The 12897-nt window shown below is 40.4% G+C and overlaps 1 long non-coding RNA gene across 1 annotated transcript in view; it reads right to left on the minus strand.

Annotated features, from left to right (window-relative positions):
- Nucleotides 1–12897, minus strand: part of LOC140257526 (uncharacterized) — a 191018-nt gene that overhangs the window by 141441 nt on the left and 36680 nt on the right. Inside the window, exons 2-3 of the long non-coding RNA XR_011905044.1 lie at nt 6213–6273; nt 5311–5419 (exon numbers count right to left, since the gene is read on the minus strand). This is a non-coding gene — a long non-coding RNA (uncharacterized lncRNA). The remainder of the gene's footprint in view (nt 1–5310; nt 5420–6212; nt 6274–12897) is intronic.

Here is a 12897-nt window from a genome sequence, read left to right on the forward strand (position 1 = left end):
AAGACACATGGGGGGGGGGGGGGGGGGGGGGGGAAAACAACAAAAATAAAATAAATAATAAAATAAATAATTTAAAAAAAAAAAAAAAAAAAAATCTTCTCAGAGAATCCCTGTGGTCAAAACCGCCCTTTTAGGATTTATTATCTTTGTTTCTTTCCATACACCTCTGGTTAGCAGCAACAATGTATCAACATTGTTATTCCATCTTCTCTGCTTCAACCTTAAAACCCCCCTGGATCCTTCCCACAAACAGCCTTTCTTCCTTTTCCCAGAACACCAGTAGAAAGCCATGCCTTAGGCAGTTGTCACTTCCAGGTTGAAAGTTAAATGGTAGAGAAATAGAAGTGCTGAAGCTGGCAACAGTGAGTATTATCTACCATTTTATACATACACACACACGCTCACAAACATGCATTTCTGCAGCTTTTTGCAAAGGAGAAAATGCAACCCTGAGATCACAGTGAATCCTGCTCAGCTGGTCCTTAGTTCAGGAGCAAGCCTTGGAGATGTATACAACCAACACAGACAGCAGACACCTGTATCAGGATGCAACTCCACCAAAATAAAGCACACAGTGTATTTGTAGTGTGCGCTCATTCCAGAGTGATTATTATTTTTTTTTTTTTTTCTTAAATATATATTTCCAAAGGTTCCTATAAGGTAAGATATACTGGCTGACCCAATGCAACAATGGGGATTATCAAAGATCTTTCATTGCTTAGTCCTTCCTTTAGATACATAAACAGCATGATTAAATTGCACAGTACAAAAAAGAAGAAACCCTGTTCTGCTTTGGCCTTTGTCTTGCTTAAGCTACACAACACCACCCCACCTTGCTCTAATGACCAAGGAGGCCATCTGATCACCTGCTCTATGCAGCAACAGATAAGGAGACAGCCCAGCGAATACAGCCCTGTATGATGATGTTTGCAGGTCTCTTTAAAATCCATACTATATTTCTTGACTAATCACAGATGTCAAGCATGACGAACAGCAGCGATGCAAGTGCCTAGCTGGTGTCTTACCACAACTTTCCTTCCTGCTATTTACACCTGTTTCCTTTCTCCTGTTTTAAGCCCATTAGTGTGGACACAATAAACACCGTGCATTGCAAATAATCTCATTTTACCAGTTCCTCCTAGACATGCCCTGGGCTATTGTCACACTGTGCACTCACTTTTCTTCTGAGCTGTACTAATTCTCTCCTCTTGATAATACAGTGTGACCCATAATTCATTGCCTAGGCGGATTTCATTATTCTGTACCTTTTCAATCAAACTCTGCTCTAACAGAAGCTCATTTCAAGCCTCTTTAACAGCTCTCTACTCCAAGCATTCCAGTGTTAACTATGAAGGCATAATACATCAACTGAAAAAAAACCCCTTACCTGTGCTAGAAAAGCTCACGCAGTACAGACAGGATTCCTGCAGCTCATGGTTGGTTTTATTTTGTTTCTCTGTTACAAGCAATCACTTTCAGCTAGTGAAAACAATCAGCTTCTCAACAGTTGAGAAAGAATGCTAACAAGAAACTAATGTGCTACAAAACAGTATCATGACTTTGTGCCCAAACCCACAAACTCCACATGACTGTTATAAAGTCAGACTTTGGGCTGCAAGCTGTTACAAGTACTTTGGGAGCAAACAGGAAAACAGGTAGGAACTGCCAGGGCAAATCTCATTTGTTGAATGAATATATAAAATAAAAACAACACTCCAAAAAACAAAAACCACAGTAGAACCACACTGACAGATTCACACACCTGTGTTAGATGGCACATGAAGTTGTACTAGCTCTTGAACACGACTGCATCCCTTTACCATAATGAGAAAGCATTTTATCACCAGCACTGATGTTATTAATAAAGCAAATCAAGGTCAGACCAGATTATCTACATTTTCTCTTCTTATGTTAAAGGCAAAGAATTTTTCTATTTAAAGTCAAGTCCATTTTTCATACTTATTTGAGGATTGGTGTTTTTGTTTGTTTTTTAATTGTTCTGTCTGTCCTACAGTAGGAGGGAGGAAGCTGAAAGGGCAACATCAATATGCCCAGCTTTGTCAGGAGAGAGATATCAGCAGAATTTCCTGAAATACCCACCATGCTTTTCACTGTGTGATCTTACCACAGCCCTTGGAAGAATTCTGTTGAAATACTTCAATTTTGTATCATAATAATCACAATACAGTAAAAATGAGAGGCAACAGTCCACAGGAAGAAACACAGAAATAGTCTGAGGAAGGTCTTAATAAATCATCTGCTCCATTCCTTGTGCTATGACAAAAAGTCAAGAACATCCACAGGAACCCTTGCCAAAGGTTTCCCTAATGCCCTTTTAAGAAAATCTCCAAGGACAGGCACATGGCTACATATGTGCCGCTTCTACTGCTCCAATACTTTTACAGCAGGAAAAGGTTTTTTAATACCTGCACTGTATCTTCTTTCCTACAATTAAAGCTGATGACTTCTTGTTCTACCCATACAGAATACAGGAAAATAATAATAATAATAATAATAATAATAATAATAATATCCTTTCTTGATTAAATAGTGGAACACATACAGCTGGTGCGAGTTAGAGAAAGTCTCCTTACTGTAATGGATGCCACCTGAAAGTCAGCACAGTTCCTGCTTGCCATAACAGCTGTTTGTCTACCCTTCCCACCCAAAATATAAGAAAATTATATTTAATATCAGAAAAGATCTCTTCATTCTATGGAACTCAGTATTCTGGTGGTGCTTTTTACTCTAGGTTTGTAGTCACACAGAAGAACTGCTGCTACAACAACAAAGCAACCTCTACTTAAACATACTGACTTCAACAGGAGCGACACACACAAGGTCTGTTTAACATCTGATTCTGGTTTACCCTAGAATTACAGCTGCCTTCCATGTAATGAAGGATACCACTCTTCGAAATTCTAAAGCATCTTAAAGGCTAATTTAAGGCACTAAAAGCACGGGACTGACAGCCTTGGAGGCTGGGCTCTGTTTATCAGGTGGAAGAAGGCACTGAAAGCAAGATATCTCATTAGCTTTCCATCAGAGTTTACTCTTGTTTCCAATTTTTCTAGCAGATTCCTGTTCATTCATGTGGCTTTGTGTGAAGGCACCCCAAATGCTTTCTGCTTTCAGACAGCCCAACTAAAACGTTACCCTTTTACTTTACGTTACCCCTTACTTTACATATGTTAGGGAAGTGACTTTTCCTGCTAACTAAGAGCAAACCTATACCAACCTGTGGGAAGAGCTGCATGCCCACTGTCTGTTTCCCAGCCACGCACTCCTTCTCACAAAGTAGTTAAACAGTTCCTTTGCATTAAAAAAGCTCTCTGTACAGTAGGGAACACTCAAAGAAAGCCACATGTGTACAGATATCTTGTTAATATTAATTAGTTTCACTCTGAATGTTATAATGTGCATTCACTGCTGATTGGCTAAAGACAGCACTTCAGAAACCAGTACATTTCTTTCCATTCTGTAACTCACAGATGGTGTTGGAGATGACCAGCACCATCATCCCTTCTTCCTTCCTAACTGGACTAATAGACAAAACTGCTCACAGCTGTCAGTGTGGGACTGCTGATTGCATTAGTTGCAAACATAATTAAGGCACTGTTTACAGAAGCACTGAACTACAGAAGTAATGTTACCTGCACAAGAGCTACAAATGTGTCCATTTTAAAAGGAACATATTTACTGTACTTCATCTGTTACTCTGATTACCAGCCATATGGCTAAAGTTGGAACACACTCAGTTAATGACAAAACTGTAAAGAGATACATTTCTTATTCAGGACTCTGGATGTATAGCTCATTCTTAAGGATAAAGCCAAGTGTTGCTTCCACATCCAGGCATAATGTCTTTGAAATACCTCTTCAATGGTGATTGCAAACTTTTAGTTATTATCCAGCCCTGGGAATTATACACAAAATGCACGTGGTAATCCATGCTACCACACTTTACACAAAATGGGATATCCAAGTAAGAGTACGCACCTGTGCTATACTCATTAAGCAGTTTCACTGCATAAGAAAAACTGAGGTCAGCTCCTCAGGTAGGAGATACATTATTGACAGAGTCATCAAAACCAGCCTTCAGATACTAGAAGAGAGACTGAGTGCACAGCCTGAATTTATTCCTTTATCAAAACAGAAAGAACTTCAGAGATTTTCCATTATACACAACATGGAAAATAGTACTGGCATCAGTAATCGTTAGAAGAGGAGCAAGCTGCATCTTAAATATTATCTATTCTTTATGCTGGTTGTATATGACAATAAATGACATTTCACTGAATGACTTTTGTTTCTTTTCACTTAAATTTGGACTACTTTAATGCACTATTTTCTTACATAATTAAATGCACTTTAAAAAGCCTCCTAACATTCTAAATGCTTAAAGTTACTGACAAGTCAAAAAATAACAATTTTAATACATATGTGCCTAAAAAGTCATTTGCATTGTTGACTTCACCAGATTTCAATCTATCCCATTGTTCTGGTGATCTCTTTCTTTCACCTCTTATTCAACAATATAACATCCAGCTTTTCTTGCATATAATAATGAAACATTAAGAGGTTGAGATCTGATGTACATCTACTGCCAAGTGCACTATATCAAGAAACAGCTTCTAGTATGTGTTTGATTATTGTAGAAAGCGCACCAGTTCACTTATGAATATTTATGTATTATTGAATAGCTGGACCAGGATAGAACAAGATTTTCATTACAATTTTTCCTGCTGCTTTGATACTGCAGTAAAGGACAAGAGGGATGAGCACTATTCCTACCAGCTGTACAAAACTGGATACTGTACAAAAACAGCAACACAAAAGATGTTTTTTTAACAATCTTGATACCAACCAACATAAGAAAATCCCACAAGAAGGCTGATGACCAAAAGACAAAACCTATTTGTTCAAAATTACTGCAGTAGTATAAACAATATTACAGGTGGCAGAAGACTATTTGTTACCTTCTCCAAACAAAAGCTAAGAAAGGCAGAGACAACAGCACTTGAAAGTACTTAAGAACAAACAGATGGCCAATGAAACTGGAACACAAACAAGAGGAAAACACAAAAAGGAAGTTGCATCAACAGATCTTCAGTCAGAATACTGGGTAAGATGCATTAGATGCATAAAGCAAGCTTCTATTTGGCATAGGATAAAAGCAGAACAAGCAGAAAAACTCAGGGAATCTCCCAGTTTGAGGAGAAGGCCATATTTATAGAGTCTAACTACAGGAGCAGGGCAATGCTCTGACAAGGAAAATGACAAAACTGAATAGAATAAAGTTCTCCTTACCTCAGGATGTGAAAGAGGTCTTCGTAGTGTGCAGAACTTGGTTGTTAGGTACATAGATACATTGAAGTTGAAGGAGCAGTAGGAAAAACAGCCCACTAATCAATTATGCCTGTGCAAAGGATACAGGTGTTAGCAGTTACTCAGTGATGAAGAAGTTCAGCACAGGTGTAAGCAGCTACCCCACACACAGATGATGACCAGTCAAACAAGCAGCAGTTCTAAGGCCAGTCTATTTCCATTTGCTTTTCATTTTACAAGCATGCTTACAGTTAGATCAATGTAAAACAAAGCTGTAAAAAGGTACATATACTTAGGTAAAGAATGAATGAAAAATGAAAAAAAAATAGTGTAGGAGTCTTATTATCTGAGAACACTTTCAAGGCTGTCAAAACACATGCTTTTGACCTATAATGTTTGCTGAGAAACACTTCACAGAACAGTACTGGCTCTCAGTAAACAGGCTTTTTATTGCAGCTATACTGTAGGACAACTAGGGAAGAGAATATGGAAACAACTGGGGGCTCTTAAGGGCACTGCAACTGTTATGTAAAAGGAAAACTGTAAATGGATTTCCTCGCTGCAGTACACTTTTAGTAGCAGAGATGTGTACTAAGGCGGAAAACTATTTGTCTCTGACTGCAAGAGATCTGTATTATTTTTCTCCTCTGTGCCAGGGTGGTGACCTTTTGGATACAGCCTTAAAGAAAGCACTTTCTAGAAATAGACTGCATCAGTCTACAAAAGTCCCAGACTGTGTTACATATACTACTGATCTCATAAAGTAAAGGAGATGTTGATAACTGTCTAGAAATACCTTAAAATTAATTCACCAGAGGTTTATGCGTACAAATGTAAATGCATCTCAACATACCCAGTATGTATACATCTTGAATAAATCTTACCATTTCCACATTTCAGCTTTATTTCTCCACACCTTTGATGTGTTTGATCTTGTGACCACACCTACAAAAAAAGAAAAAAAAAAGTTTTTTTGCACAAGAATTTACACAAGGTGCCAAGCAAAAAAAACACCGTCCAAATCTTCACCATCACTTTGACTGACATGCCTAGAATTTGCTTCCTTTTGCAGTACTGATTTATTCTGCTAATAATCGTTATAATAGAAGTCCTTGTTAGGTCTTGGCAATGCACATGGTCTATCTTTAGCTCAAGCTATTAAGCCAGCTCTTGGTAGAAAAGGCTCTAAAAACTGGGCCTGTTACTGTAAATGCACTTCAGTGCACAAATAAAATAGAAACTCATATCTGTATAACCACTGTCTTGAGGTTCCTTATGAGCTTCTAAACATCATTGATTAAAACACAAATCTAATACGGTGCAAAAAATAAATATCATCTTAAGTTACAGCCAGTTTACCCGGCGTGCTGCCATCCTGTTAGATATGGCAGGTCAGCAGGATGTGGTGAAGTCATTCTTTTACGGAAGACCTCTAAAACTCTGCTTGCACTGGGAACACAGTAAAATTAAGACTTACAGAAATCTGAAATATTACTATTCTGTCAGGTCACAGATTTGGAAGCGGAGTGGAAAAAACAGACGTATTTTAGCAGTGTATCACAGACAAAGTAAACTTCCTGAAGATTAAACAGCACAACAGCAACTGAACCTGCATAATCTACATGTCTCTGTACGCAAGCAAAGGACATGGAAAGTTTCTTTTGCTCACGGCTCAAGAGTCAACTATCACCTTAAGAAGTAAATTTGCTGCTTAAGAAGTAAATTTGATGCCGTATAATTCAGTTGTAGCAAAAGAAATTCATCTGGGCACCCCCTGCTGACTATTACATACCGTCTGCCCATCAAAGAGCAAGTCTCTGCCAAACAGGGACAAAAACAAACCTCTCACCTTACAGAGACAGAGCAAATCACCAAAGCAGGTCAATCAAGGTATAATTAGCTCTAATCAGTGCTCCATTATCCTGCTAAATGCTTCACCTCCTTCCAAATCAACCTCAAAGTAGATGTGCCTTATTTTTTTTCCAGGTGGGGTGTAAAAAAAAAAAACCAACACACAACAGAAAAAATATCTTTTATTCTGGTGGCTACAATAGCAAAAAAAGGCCCAACAACTCTCATACTGTAAGGTTTGAGCCAACTGATCACGTGCACGTGACTTTAACTGCATTACTTATGGAAGTGGGCAACAGAAATGCCCACTGAAGGATTTCAGCATTCTCAAAGCAAAGAGAAATGCAACTCGCTTTATTTTCTCTTTCCTGCTTTCTTTCCTTCACTGCCTGTCACCTTGCTATGCGATCACTTATGATACCAAAAAGCAGAGAAAGAACTAAATTCTCAAAGCCAACTGCTAAATTTAGTTACTTCTGCTAACATGGCACAGTCATTCAGAGAGAACAAAGTTTATAGAGGTGACAGGTAGAAAGAACCACAGCAAAGAGTAGATAAACTAAGCAGCATAGTTCTCCCTCTTGACCTCCCCTCCACAATCAGCTGCATCTACATGGAGGAACTGCCAAACCACCACCATATGAAAAGCTTTCATCTGCTCTGCAGCGCAGGCAGACTTGAGCTCTCTCCTGCCAACGAGGGAACAAGAGAAATAGCATTGCTGCACATGCACAGCAACAGCATCTGTCCAAAGCCACTGCAAAAGGGAGAGCAGAGACCTCGGCCAGTTCCCTGCAGGAACTGCTGTTGCTCAAGTAAAATAAGCTTACCCAGACCAACACTGGCTTTAGGATTGTAACTGCATCTGCAGTCAAAGGAAAGACATCCCGAGGACCCCAGGCAGCCGCTCCTCCCCTCTGGCAGTCTGCCCAGCATGATACCTGCAGCAGCATGGCTGACTGCCTCTGTGGTACGGGTGCTGCTGCAGCAAAGTCCCTCCTCACATCGGTCTCCTTCAGCTCTCTGTTCCAGAGCATTTCCCAGGATGGAAAACCACCTTACAATCCCAGAGAGCCATCAATGTACCCTGGGGACAAGTTATTTTGCAGTCTTGCACTTACTGCTTTATTCGGCTTTGTTACCTCCAACTTTTCAGCTTCCAGATTTTAAAAATACCCCTATAAAAACCTTAAAGCAAAGCACTGCTCCTCAGCATGTTCCCAGGTACAAAAGTGCTTGCTTTTTACATGTTGGGTGTCCCCATGCAGGCGCCAGCAGCGAGGCCTGCAGGCACCACCTCTGTGAGGAGAGTCCAGAGCGCGCTGTGCCCCACTGCTGGTTCCGGATGGTTCTGGAAGGTTCCACAGGGCTCTGCAAAAGCTGTGGTGCCTCTGTGGAAATGTCTGAGAAAGAGCAAACACTGGGAAGGAAATGGTGTGCAAAACAGATAGAAAGGGGCTCCAGGTACCAGAGAGTGTCCCCTGCAGGCTGCGGAGAGCCCATGGAGGAGCAGATGTCCCCATTGCAGCCCATGCAGGGCCCGGAGCTGGAACAGGAAGTGTGAGGGGAGGGAGCAATGCGGAGGAACCGCTGCGGGCTGACTGCAGCCCCCCATGCTGCTGTGCTGCTCAGGGATGGATTTGGGAGTGAAGGTGAGATTCTAAGCCTGGGGGGGAAAGGAGGATGGGAAAATAGTGGTGGTCTGCTCTATTTTCTTTTAACCACTGTCTGAATCTCTTTTAGGCTAATAAATTAATTTCACCCAAGCCGAGCTGTTTTGTCTGTGCCAGCACCTGGCAAAGTGATGTCCCTGCCTTTACCTCAGCCCACAGAGCTTTTTGTCAGTGAGAAAGAGGGTGGGAGCTGGCAGTTGGCAAACATCAGCCCATCAGACAGAACTGGGCTAAAAAAGTATCATTACAGGAGTGCAGGGCCGTCTCGTCCAACATGACACAAAGCCTTCTTGGGCTATTTCCAGTTCACTTAAGACTCACAGAAGAAAACTGTGCACAGGAAACCCTTCAAGAAATGAAGCAATAGCGTTTGGTATCTAACTGCTGGGATGCTGCTGGCGTTGGGAATGACCATTATGGCTGAATTTTTTTGGATGCAAGTAAAGAACTTAAAGTCTTCAGTTGTAAAAAAACTTTGTGGCCAAAAAAAGGGAACTGCAAGATAGCATTGGCACATCCTGGTTTCTGGGATTCACTACTGATGTGGTAAGGAGGCATGAAAGCACCAGTGTTATGAAAACTTACTAATGGTTAAAAAAAATCACCTGGAAATTATGCAGAAGAAATGATTAAAAGTAAGTAATTTCATCACATTGCTTAACTTCTTAGCTTAACTTTGGATGTGGAAGAAATACAAAGGAGAATCATTAGACTGTATGCTCATTTGGTATGTTCTCTACTTTCCCGTCCAAGGCTAATGCTGCATGATAGAACACAGGAGTTAATTTTCAATCTTGACAGCTTCTAAGATAAATATTTTGAAAATAAGTGATGTTGGTCCTAACTGAAGTATTGTTTTCATATATGAGATATGTGAATTATCCTATTCATCTCAATAGGGAGGTAACAACAGGGACTAATGATGCCTTGCTAAGAGTCAGACTCCAAATGCTTTTAGCACATGTGAGCACATTCCACTTTCCCACAAAAAAATGACTGCAACTGCATGGACAGATTATCTTACTAATTATAAGAACTGGCATGTGAGCAAAGCATATGAAAGTAGCGTATCACTGCAGTACTCTCTCTGCAGTATCTCTTTCCTTTTGAAAGGCTGAGCACCTGTGATACAGCTCAGGGGGATACCAAGCTCCAAGGGGTCCAGTTCAACCCTGTGATGATGGCATGCACTGTGGGGTTTTTTCCCTTCACAAATCTAGGTGACATTTAGGAGGATGGAATGACAGTTTGAGCCAGCTTCTGCCTCTGCCTACTGATGTGCATTGTCCCCAGGGTCCTAGTTTAACAGGTAGCTCTAACAGAGCTCTCTGTCTTGCCTGACAGTGTTAGAGGCGGGAACCATTCTGTTCCAAACACTGAGGTATCTTTGCAGGGCCAAACTAGACTCCAACCTTTGTTATCAGCAGGAATGCATGTGGACTATATTTGCAGTCTTGCCTGCAGGTCCTAACTAAAAGTGTCATTTTGTCTTCTCACAGAAAATAAGTCTGACACACCAACAAGAGCCAGATGCATACAGATCAGCACAAGAAAATACTCCTGCTGTAGATGAACTCCAAGAATGGGTATGTGCAAAAGAAAAAGCAATGACAGGTATCTGATAAAGAGAAGAAGGAAACAAACATCTGTCAGTTTTCTAATTAGCAGCTAGATGTTACTGTTGTTACAGAGATCTATGGTTGAAATGCCCTTTTATTGGTGTAAGAAATGTATGTGTTTACATTAGAGAAAGCAGTTACATCATGAAAGACTTTGGAAAAATGGGCACTTTTCTCCTGAAAACATCTGCACTGTAAGTAAAAGTATCATATATTTGTTTAACTATCTGGCGAAGACTGTAATATATAACATCCCTGAGATCATCATTAGAAAACTCAGCTTTTCCTGAGACAGCAGTTAGAGCCTAAATGACAGAGACAGACACCTCTTCCCCAGGCAGCATGCAAGCAGGAGGAGACAGCCCTGCAGGGATTAGACGAGTCCAGATATTAACACCTCCTGTTCTCAAAACTCTACAGAGTTCACATTGGTCAACACCATTCAGTAAAACCAGCCACCATGACTGGGGGACCAGGGCTGAATGCAGTACGATACAAGGGGCAGCTGGACAGGACTGAGTGGTGAATAATTTCTGCTCCTGCAGAAAAGTAAAAATTGCTGCTATTACTGTCAGGGAATATTTTAAGGGTGTTGTGAAAGATAAAGCCTTTACATTGGGTGTTGAAGGCTCACAAACACGGTGGAGTGTTGGAGGCTTCTGGAAGCAGATTGAAGTCTATTATTAAAGACTGGGGAAAGCATTTGACCATACATACCACCACCCCAACTCTTAAGTTCCAAGTGTGCACCTCATCTGCAAAAGTATCATCCAGTCTGATCCATCACCGAACCCAAAAGCATCACTGAAAGTAACCCCCATATGCAACAGTTTAGCATTGAAAACTTTGTAGCTGGCTGTACCTACAAGTTTCCTATTGTCTTATAAAATCAGCAGATATTGACATATTGCAGTATATGATGCAAATATATCAGACAGAAAGTTTTTGCATTCACCATAGCTTTCAATAAAAAAAATGCAACAGGAAGGTAAAAGCCAAGTTGGCAGAATGGGAGTCACAGAATCACAGAATATCCTGAGTTGGAAGGACCCATGAGAATCATCATGTCCAACTCCTGGCAGCACAAAGGACCATACAAAAATCAAACCATATGTCTAAGAGCATTGTCCAAATTCTTCCTGAACTCAGGCTGGCTTGGTGCCATGACTGTTTACCTGGCCTATTAGCTTTAATTTGTTAAACAAATTGAAAAGCCTTAGGGAAGTAAAGACATCTTTGATGTTCCACCCAAGGCTCTTCACCTTCACCATTATTTTACAGAACTTACCACATCAGTCTATTAAAGAAACTTCAAAAATGATTTAAAAAATCCATAAGAAAACCCCCAAACCAAAAAAAAAGCTTTTCGGTCACTTACTTCCCAAACACATTGGTCAATTGCCTAAGACAAAAAAACAAAAAAATGCTCACAATTATATCCAAAAGCTAAAAAGATCTAATCTAAATGCTTCCAGGACTTGGTTGCCCCAGCAGGATAAAAAGTACACAAGGAGTCTTTACAAGAGAATATCCGGCCGTCTGTTCTCTCCAACAGAACTACTAATGGGGGGGTTGGACTCGATGATCTCTAGAGGTCCCTTCCAACCCCTATAATTCTGTGATTCTGTGATTCTGTGTAATGTAAGCCAAAATTACAACCTGATCAATCATAATGGATCCACAGTTGTATAGAGCATAGTAGTTATATTTAAAATTATCAGAACTATAATCCATTGGCATTTTAAAATAAATAAACAAAAATAAAATGCAAACTCTTTCTGATGTGCCGGAAAAGTAATGGGAGGCAATAAACATCTGAATCACAAAGATTATGTTAAGCAGATCCAGGCAAGACATGCTGTCTAATAAGAAGGTTAGCATGGTTATCTCAGCTGGGTTCTCCCAGTGGCTTTCAGCTGTGGGCTCTTTTCATACTGGGCACTACTCTAACCTCTTGGCCTGGAACACTGTGGCAACTGTTGTATCTGCAACACAAAGCTCTTACAAAAGTGGAAGAAAAAGTGCACATGCTGCCATGAGCACTGAAGAAGACCCCCTCAGTACTGCACAAGATACCTGCATGCTGTACCTCCCTGATACGTGCTCCATTCAGGAGATCCCAATCCCTTACTGCCTTCTAGCTTAAATGCTACTCACACCCAGTCAGCTGCCTTAGTCAGTCAGCCTTCATCCAAGAAGAAATCTTCTTCAGATGGTATTTAAATCCAGATTACCATCAAAAGCAGTTGATAAGTAACTGCTCAGAGCTTCAGTTTAATCTGTTTACTTGGGCTGCTGCAAAATATGAGGATGTATAAAATTTGAAATGCATTACATACTTATCACAGAATCACAGAGATCACATAAGGGACCCTTGGAAGTCACCTAGTCCAACTCCCTGCTAAAGCAAGTTCCCTACCATAGGT

The sequence above is a fragment of the Excalfactoria chinensis genome, chromosome 11 (assembly GCF_039878825.1).
Source record: "Excalfactoria chinensis isolate bCotChi1 chromosome 11, bCotChi1.hap2, whole genome shotgun sequence".
NCBI lineage: Eukaryota > Metazoa > Chordata > Aves > Galliformes > Phasianidae > Excalfactoria > Excalfactoria chinensis.